Genomic DNA, 11,371 nt, shown 5'->3' on the forward strand with positions numbered 1-11,371 from the left:
GGCCGAATCCTGCTGCCACATCCGGGGTCTGCCAGCGCCACCTGATTGCACCAGGGAATCACCGCACTCTTCAGCACATTCAGGTACACTTTGCTGTTGACTTTCAAGCTGACTTCGAAGATGTGGGGTGGCATGATATTGAAACCACCCCAAAGATCATAGCCGTGTCCGGAAACTTTATTTTCATCACACTGGACACGTCTCTTTTATTCTTGGCAATCAAGCGATACATTTTGAGGATGCTGGAAATGGTCCTATTGTCATAACTCTGATCGGTAGAGAGCATTAGTGCTACAGCGGCCCATCGATTTTGCTCGTTGAACATTGTGTCACTTTCAGACATGGGGGAAGGGTCCTATCGCTCTTGGGGTGTGTACACAACTTACCAGTTAGTATATAGTCTGCAACAAAAAAAAAAAAAAAAAAAAAAAAAAAGAAAAGAAAAGCGGTTTTCATCAAACAGAAATAGAATCATATCGTCTTTTCTAGGGCGGCAACGTTATCGTTCCTCCTTGTAATACTAGGGGCACTAGGAACAATACCGAAAAACTTTTAAAAACTTAGGAAAACAAACTATATATATATATATATATATATATATATGTATGTATGTATGTATTGAAATTACAAATTACGTATATAAATACGGTTGGAAGACTAAAAAAAAAATATCGCATGTTTTTATATATATATATATATATATATATATATGTATATATATATATATATATATATATATATATATATAAACACATTTATTTGTTCAATTCAGATATTTCGATGATATACGTCCTTGTCAATGAAAGTCTGTTTTTCCTCTCTTTTCCCTGGTCCGCATGGTGTAATCCACGAGCGAGAATGTTAGTCCGTAGGTCTGAAAACGGTATGATTTCCAAAAACAGTAATCAGCAGAGTGTCACGTTAGTCACACAAAGTGAATCAATAAAATATTACTTGCATTTGAAGCGTTGCATATATTTAGAAATTAAGAATTACGTATATAAATACGGTTGGAAGGCAAAAAAACAAACAAACAAACAAACAAACAAACAAACAAGCAAACAAACAAACACGAAAAGAACGAAAAAAAAAACCCTGCATATTTTGCTTATATGTATAAACAAATTTATTTGTTAAATTTAGATATTTTAGTCTGTTTTTTTTTCTCTTTTTCCTGGTACGCGTGGTGTAATCCGCGAGCGAGAGTATTAGTCCGTAGGTCTAATAACAGTATCAGACCTACGGATTAATACACTCGCACACGGATTACACCACACAAACTAGGAAAAAACAGACTTTCATTTGATAAGGATGTATATCATCGAACTATCTGAATTAAACAAATAATCTGGTTTATGTGTGTGTGTGTATATATATATATATATATATATATATATATATATATATATATATATATATACAAAATATGCGTCTATATTTTTAGACTTACAAACGTATTTGTATACGTAATTCTTAATTTCACAATATATGCAACGCTTGAAATGCAGATACGCTATGGATAATGTTGAGCACATTCTGCAATTGCAAGTTCTGTTCATGTGCAGGCAATTTAGTAAGGAGCAAAAGCAGATGCAGAACAGATCAAGCAGGCCCTCATAACTGCATATGCTACTGCTACTGACAATGCATATGACCAGTTTGTTGCTCAATGACTTTGCCTGGATATGATGGCGGACAATTTTTTTGCTGAGCTACAATGCGTAGTCCTGTTGGGGGTGGGGCCAAAATGTTCGCTAACATTCTCATTTTTCTCTGGAGATATTAGACATCTATTTCATGTTTCATCCAGGATGGAAACTGGCTGTCATTTATCGAATGGTTAATAAAGTTCTCTGTTAATTATGCCATTCCAGATGTCAACCGGGATGTCTGCAAGCAGGGTCAGAAACAATCGTATTCTTTATATGACGCGTCCTAGATATTTTTTGTGTTAAACTCTTCCCTTGATATGTCAGTTGATCTGTCACACTTGAAAAATATTTCCCCTGTTTGGATGCAGATTGAATAGGTCAATCTATTCGAAATACATCAAGTATTTCAATACGACGCCCGTAGCTCTTCCACGTTTTAGTTTGTAATAACATTTAGGTTTGTGCACTTCTTATTATATTTTAGAAACATGTTTATTCGTCTGTCGCGTATAGGTTTGAAATAACATTTTGTGGTGATTTAGAAAAACAAACGATGAAACAATAGCATTTTATTTATTTATTCCTAGCAGGGAAACCTGATGTTTCCCGGGATTAAATAAACATCAACAAATGTGCCATCCTTCTATACTTTTATTGTCATCAAAATCAGTAAAATCGACCACATTTTAAAAATCAAATCAATTGATTGCTCTAGTAACGGACTCCTTTCGCAATGCACTCGGAAGAAACTTGGAGCAGTGACTTATTCCACAATGCATTGCACTGCAGAGAATCTATTGTTAAGTATATAAACTTATATGTAAATAATGGCCTCACTAAAAGTCTAAAATACAAAAGTAAAATATCATGGTTCAATTGTGCTCTTGACAGAAACACTCATTTCCAACATGCATCTGTCTTATAAAAATTATCAACTGTTGATTTTATGAAATTATTTTTTACATAAGAACGTGAATTAAAATTAAACGTCCAAAATTAAAATTGTCCAAAATGGTCCAATTGTGCTCTAATATTCATCATAATATTCAATTCAACACGCGCCATCTTTTATAAAAGAATCTACAGCTGGTTTTACTGGCTGGGCCTTTCTGCTTGGGCGGTGATATATATACAGGGTGTCCACAAAGTTTGGCTACATTACGTAGCCAGATTTGTGGAAGCATCCTGTAGATTATGTAGCCAGACTTTGTGGGCACCCTGTATACACACACACACACACACACACACACACACACACACACACACACACACACACACACACACACTTATATATATATATATATATATGTGTGTGTGTGTGTGTGTGTGTGTACAGGGTGCCCACAAAGTCTGGCTACATAATCTACAGGATGCTTCCACAAAGTCTGGCTACATAATGTAGCCAGACTTTGTGGGCACCCTGTATATATATATATATATATATATATATATATATATATATATATATATATATATATATATATTCAGGTTTGAGATGTTCAAAAGTTAATGAATACAACAAGGTTGTTAGATAGTGCTCGATAACAAGAGCAAAATATTTATTTATTTATTTATTTATTTATTCGAGGGTAAACAGTTACATATGGTCGCTACAAACAGCCATCTGTTTCAGTTAATGAGACTTCGTCAGGCGATCCTGAACCATTCGACGCTATATGGGTTCGAATGGTTCCCTCGAACGTATATATATATATATATATATATATATATATATATATATATATATATATATATATATATATATATAATAAAAATTACAATTAAATTTACCAAAATGACTCAAGATGGCAAAACTAAAGTATATTGTAAATATTAAAGAATTAATATTTATAAAATAATCTCAACCAGATGTAAAAGCTCGATAAAACCAAATAGGAGATAGAGCTTATAATCCACGGATTTCGGCCTTTTGGATTATTTTGGACCATCTTCCAATTACGCGATTTCCTTGGATTTTACTTGTGCGAATGGAAAATTAAATTAACTTTCTTGGACTTTCATTTTTGGATTTTACCGTAATTGGATTATTTCCCTTTCACCAGACTATCCATTCATGTGAAATCACCTTTTTCTTCACCATATTCCCTCTGCTTCACTTTTTGTTATCAAGTAAGATCTTTGACTTACTTGCAGTTTTCATCAAATACTTTTGTATGCAAAATCCGATCCCGCATTTTGCTAAATCCTACCCTCTGATGAGAAGGAAAGTATTGCTTCGAAACTCGACGGATTATGGACTATCCACTTATTAAGTGTTTCCTTTTCAGATTAAATATGTTCTTAACTCTTTTTCAAAGTGTTTTTAACATGTTTTATTAACTCTTTGCTCTTATATATATATATATATATATATATATATATATATATATATATATATATAACTATTTCATTTATTCACATAAATTTACTATACGAATGTATAGATTTATGCGTAAACATTAAGTATTTACTTCAAAAGTGCTCAATACGTAGGTAGAGCTAGTTAGTAATCGCCATATATATTTTATAAATTACTAATCGCCATATATATTTTATAAATTACTAACTAACTATATATATATATATATATATATATATATATATATATATATATATATATATAATATTGAAGTTCTTGCGGAATTTTAAATATTTATTTTCAATGATGTATTTTCAGATAAGGTACTTCTGCTAGTAGTTAAGTATAATGTGAATTTTTTAATCTCAAACTGTTTGTTGCCGACTTCGAGCCGCATGTTTATCTATTGAAACCATTTTTTGTCTAGCTGTCACGTTTAGTAAAGAAAAATAACAGCAAATATTTTCGTTAGTCTGCCACACGTGAGTTTAAAATAGCCTTTTGAATTTTAGGTCACGAATATTTTAGTTATATTGGTTGGTCGTTCACACATAAAAAAAGCATTTTAGTCTGCCTATCGGTCTGTCTGTTAAACTGAATTTAATGCTAAAGATCAGGTTTATCTACCACGATTATTTTTTTTTTAGTAATATTTTCGTTGGTCTGTCACAAATGATTTCTAAAAAGTGTGCTTTCATTGCTAAACGCGTAGTTTGAGTGGTGGTATCTTATGAATGTCCGCGTTCTTGTTTTTTTGGTAAAACTGCGTAACTGGATGTGCTGAGTGTATCCGGAAATAACGAGCGCCCTCCCGACCCGATCCCCGTGACACTTGTGGGCGAAATTAGGAGATAATAACGCAGGTTACGTGATGAGTCGCACCGAGCATAAGAAGGACAAGCAGAGGGATATGATGTAAGCACTAAACAGTTCGAGATGTGGGACCGTTAACAGATTTTAAAGAGAATAATAGATTTATTATAACTCTGTTTTGGTGTTCTATTATTTTAATTAATAATATCATTAAAATGTTTTAGAATAAATATTATATATTTTTTTACATTACCTAGTTTTAATCAGATTATTATTATTATTATTATTATTATTATTATTATTATTATTATTATTATTATTATTATTATCATTATTATTATTATTATTATTATTATTATTATTATTATTATCATTATTATTATCATTATTATTATTATCATTATTATTATTATTATTATTATTATCATTATTATTATTATTATTATTATTATTATTATTATTACTCACTAGGAGATCTTACGTTATCAGTCCTCGCTTATGTTATCAACGTGTGGTGTTTCCTGGATTATGAGTAACAATATGTCTCTATAAATTTCGTTAGTCGTTGCAAATCATTTTGCCTTTCCGCAACAGCCGTTTATTAATGACTTCTCGCTGGCAATGACGTTAGTTTTATCTGGATTTTTTTGCAGCATTTGCACTTTTCGAGAATTCCAGTACTTACTCTGACATTTTAGTGGAGCTTTGCATGGACTCCCCTTTCTCATTTTCCCATATTCCTTGATCCTTTGCGACAATTTTCGGTATCATATTTCCATACAACCACATGGTTGTGTGTGTGTGTATTTCCGTCTCGCGGGCCGGTCAGATTACGTTACTTTTCGATATTATCTAGGTAATGACTTAGTTTCGCACTCGAGGATTTTCTCAATATATCAATTGTTTTCACAAATACCATGATTTCTACAGTACCAACACTTTCTTTGATTACAATTTCTCCTAGTAACTTTCTTCAATTTTTTTTCTAATTGTTCCTAGTACTCCTATTATTATTGGTATTTCGATGCTCTTAATGTTTTATATTCTTTTGGATCTACTCTGGTAGTTTCAGTTTCTTTGGTTTTGTGTCCTTTTCCTTCTGTTTTTCTAGTTCTGTTTATACTATGTTATTTTATTTATTTTAATATGTGATTAATCAGAATTATCTTGTCGGGTCTTCTTCGCTTAATGAGTTTGTCCATTATTTCGTAAAACCATTGGGACCATGTATTCTAAACTTCTATAACATTAATCCATGTATATATATATATATATATATATATATATATATATATATATATATATATATATATATATATATGTGTATGTATATATATATATATATATATATATATATATATATATACATTATGCATAGATCATCGTATAAGGATTAGATCACTGTCAACATTAAAATGTTTAAATTCAACGTAATTTCGGTAGCCGATTGGATACGGTCTTTGCTAACCGTATAGTAAAAAATAATTATATATAATTATTTTTTACTATAATAATTGAATATATATATATATATATATATATATATATATATATATATATATATATATATATATATATGTGTGTGTGTGTGTGTGTGTGTGTGTATGTGTGTGTGTGTGTGTATTTATAATTAAAAAATATTTATTATACATTTATATATGCAGACACTAGGGTTTCATGCTTACGCAATCATCAATGATCTGCCGGTCGGGAGATACGAACACAACCAGAAATCACTTAGACTCCATTTGTTAAGTCTCTATCTTCGGGTCAACAAACAATTGCCACGAGGATGAAAAAAATTAATAACTGATAAACACTCAATTCTGGCGCAGACATTAGACAACCGGAATGTTCGAATGATGGAAGTTGTGAACTTTACATAAATTTTATACTTCCCAGACAGTATCCATGTATATATATATATATATATATATATATCCCTATAAATTCGTTTTTCTTTTGTGTGTAATGGTATTCATATTACAGCCCCTCTTTTCTATTTATTTAAAATGAAAATACAATTTTCTTATATATGAGTTGTGGAATTGCATTCATTAGCAAAAGATCTAGCTAATTTGCATATTCTTTTAAACATTCATTTTAATTAATTCCCTATTAGTTTGCTTCGGTTTTCTAATGGGATAATCATCTTTAGTTAACTATTACGTGTAACTATATTCATGCATATATTCTACACGATTTATACTTGCATTATATTTGCGTAAAAAGTTTATAGTAAACACAAAATTGTTTCCATATATATTTATGTATACGTATATATTTTTGTTTAACAAATTTTGCCTACCAAACTCTTCCCAGAGTTTTTGGTCTACAGACATGAAACTTCATATGTAAGATATTTGAATCCATGCAAAACTTTATATTTGGGGTTTAGCCTGGAAAAATCGGTGCAAAATGAAAAAATTAAAACAATGAAATTTGCCAGTTGAAGGTCGAACGCCGACATTACGAATGCATAACGTAGTAGCTATTGGTTCATGTTTTAATTTTTAGCCTTACAGTAAACATGTTTTCATCGCCCAGTCATTTATGGCAGAGGGAAAATAAATCGTACGCTGAACGTTTTGGTTTCGATTCTCGGTGGTGGCGGATGAGTCTTTTTTAAATACTTTTTAAATCATTACTATATATTGCATCCAATCTATCTATTTATCTATTTAAACACCTATAAAAGTGAAAATGTCTGTCTTTTCCCTATGGTAGTTAAGGAAGACAATTATACAGAAAAGCATTATTTTACATATTCACACTTTTTAATATATACATATGCACATAACCTTATGAACAGAACATAGGGCCCGTGCAAAGCCGGGCCGAACTGTTTGTATATATATATATATATATATATATATATATATATATATATATATATATATATATATATATATATATAATTGCAGTGACAACTTAACATGAAAATTCAAAGATGGCGTAATAAAATGAAAAAAAAAAAATTGCAACTTCTCTCCCAATTTTCGGATTTTGTAATCGTAACCTTTCCTTTTCTTTTAAAATTGATAAGTGTTTTCTCTTCCGATGAGTTAAGGGCGGAATAAATTCAGGAATTGAGATAATAATTCGATGAATGATTTGCGCTAAGAAACAGGTGCTGTCAAGAATTGTCTATGTTAACGAACTTTAAGAAATAAACGCTAAGATGGTTAATACCTTGAAATTTGGAATATAGACTTTTGTCATTTATTTGTATGTGTTTTGTAGTTACATTGAACTTCATGAATTAAAAAGTTTGGTTTGAATAAAATCTGAAATATAACTGAATCATCATATTTTCCTATATATATATATATATATATATATATATATATATATATATATATATATATATATATATATATATATATATTAGAAAAGTTTATTTGGAGTATAAAATTTACATATTTAGGAGAAGAGCTCTTTTTAACCCTAGATGCATTTGGCTTTTCTAGTCAGGGGCAAACGGTGCCATGTTGGTTTTTTTAAAAAGGAAATAGATGGAAGTAAGACATGAAATTTAGTTGAGGGTATTTATCTAGGATATATCTATGTGTGTGCGTATATATATATATATAAATAATAATAAATATCTACGTAAATGGCTTGGAGTCCCCCCCTGTTTTTCTAAAATAGGGTTATACACGAATTCTGGCAGCCTGCAACTTCCTTTGTCCTCATTAGTAGAAGAATTCAAAGTTGAAAAGGTGCGTCTTCAAATGATGATGAATGACTCAAATGATGAATTTGTCCGGGAAACACATCCAACTGTAAAAGCTGGCACCAAGTGGTCAGTTACAAAAACAATTGAAGAAGCAGAATCCAGTCTTCGAACTAAGGAAATAATGGGTCTTGTTCAGGTTGGCAGAGCTGGTTTAGGATCCACAAATTATGAGCCATTTTCCAAAATGGGCATTAAAGATAAGAGAAAAATGGTAACCGAGGAAATAAACATGTTTGAGGAGGAAAAAAGAAAAGCTACTGCTGTTACTCAAGCCAAGCAATGTGTGTGGACAACATGGAGTGATATTGAGCCAGTTAAATTATCATGGAACACCTTAATCGAAATGGAACCACTGGCGATATCATACCTTTTGAGGTCTACATGTGACCTACTGCCATGCGCATCGAATCTCAAACAATGGGGATATATAGATTCTGATCTAAGCACTATATGTCAAAAAGAGCGCGGTACCTTGCACCACGTCTTGTCTGCATGCTCAAAATCCCTCCCAATATTTACATGGCGACACAACCAGGTTCTAGAAGTGCTGGTTGAGATAATATCATCCCAGTGTATATTAGCTAACAAACAGCCTGTAACAACTAGTGAACCCAGGGTTCAATTTTGCCAGGAAGGCAAATGTCCATCAAAGAGGAAAAATAAATTGAATCCCAATATGAAGTTATTGAATGGAACAAAGGATTGGAAAGTTTCAGCAGATCTGAAGACATCTTTGAAATTTCCAGTGCACATCATCCAAACAGAAAAGCGGCCTGATATTTTGCTCTGGTCTGACTCTAAAAAGAGTATATTTTTAATCGAGCTAACTGTCCCTTGGGAAGAAAATTTCTAAGAGGCTCATGAACGAAAGAAAGATCGGTACGAATGCGTGCGTGCCGAGTGTATAGAAAAGGGATGGATGTGCAATATGATGCCTATCGAGGTTGGATGTCGAGGATTTTTAGGACACTCCACCATTTCGCTTCTTTCGAAAATAGGCGTCACTGGAATGGATTTTAAAAAACAAAAATGTCGCCTGCAAACAATTGTTAGACAGGCGTCATGCTGGATCTGGCGCAATTCGAAGACATTTGCAAAGAGAGCATAATATTGTCCGTTCTCGGGCTGCTCTGGAAAAAAAAGAAAAAGAGAGAGGGAGGGAAAAAGGGGGAAAAAGGGGGAGAAGAAAAAAGGAAAGAAAAAGAGGGAAAAGGAAGAAAAAAAAGGAAAATTAAAGAGAAAAATAAATAAATAAAATTTAAATTAAAATTAAAAAGTTAAAAATGAAAAAAAGTTAAAAAACAGTGTTTTTCCTCTGCTTGAATATGCCAGGTAATTTTTTTAAATCCTATTTATTGCTTTGCCCAGCTTTAGCCAGCGAAACTGTGTCATCACCTCTGGTTAGCGGCTGATGAGGGCAAAGTAAAAGCACATGTGGTCACATGTTGCATGTAGAATATATATATATATATATATATATATATATATATATATATATATATATATGTGTGTGTGTGTGTGTGTGTTTGTGTGTATATATATGTGTGTGTGCATATATATGTGAATATATATGTGTGTATATATATGTGTATATACCTACATATATATACACACATATATATACACACACATATATACATATATATATATATGTATATATCTAAGTGTGTATATATATATGTGTGTGTATATATATGTTTGTGCGTATATATATGTGTGTATATATATGTGTGTCTATATAGTGTGTGCGTTTGGATTCTTAATCCGGCAGAAGAATGTGATACGTCCATTGTGTTAGGTATAAGTTAGTGTTAATGCTTGCATGCCTTCTCGCTTCCAGCTAACACCGCGTGGTGAAAAGGGAGCAGCTATGCATAAGTCTTCCCTGCCAGTACATAGCCTCTCCATCATCAAGACTCCTACAGAGCCTCCATGTTGGTCACACACGGTAACTAGGTGCCTTGCGGCCCCAGGTTAAACTTGTAGATGATCTCGGAGTAGTAGGGAACCCCAGAGGTAGTGCGTTATGGCCTACCAATGTGTAGACATGCTCTGGCACACTACCAACCCCTACCCCACTGTCTTGTGGGTGCCCCTGGTTGGACGAAGACTAGGAAAACCACCCAAAATCAAAGACCACTGGCTTGTGTGCCTTATCACAGCAAAAGGCTAAGAGATGGGAACACTGATTTCAAATCCTACTGCTGCTTTGCAGTTAAAAGGCTATCGAACCTCATCCAGAAAGAAAAGGCGTAGTAACGGTCACGATAGCGCGACTGTTTACCTCGATGAGATTACTTTTAACCAGAAGCTGCGGCCTCCTTTGCCGACAGTCGTCGCGGGTTCACTCCACTGGCCATGAGCATTGGCGGTTGAGAGGGTGTCTATCTGATGCGCAACAGATACTGCACATAAACTGCGGAAGCAAGTTTGGAGCCGAGGTGGAAAGTCCTGTGGTGTAGCTGTGTCAGAAAAATATTGAATAATTCGTCCCCCTGTCTTTCCAAGCTTATAACTACTCGAAAAATGTAATTAAAACCCTAATTTTTTTTCAATTAAAGGGGCAAGGACCAAGGTTTCATTAAAAATACAAACAACGTGTTTTTTTTAATTATTTACTTTTTAACAGACATTTCAAAATAGGGGAGCGTGAATTAAAAAAAAAGTTTTTCTAAAATATTATATTCGGTTTATTGAGGTGGTTTGTTACTTTTAATGCATCTAAAACCAAGATTTTATCTTTACATCATCAACGCTCTGATCCCCATCTGGTATCAATTGAAATGAATGGTTCTCGTCTTGGGGAGG

Source organism: Euprymna scolopes, chromosome 19 (assembly GCF_053919585.1).
Source record: "Euprymna scolopes isolate OS-2025 chromosome 19, ASM5391958v1, whole genome shotgun sequence".
Classification (NCBI taxonomy): Eukaryota; Metazoa; Mollusca; class Cephalopoda; order Sepiida; family Sepiolidae; genus Euprymna; species Euprymna scolopes.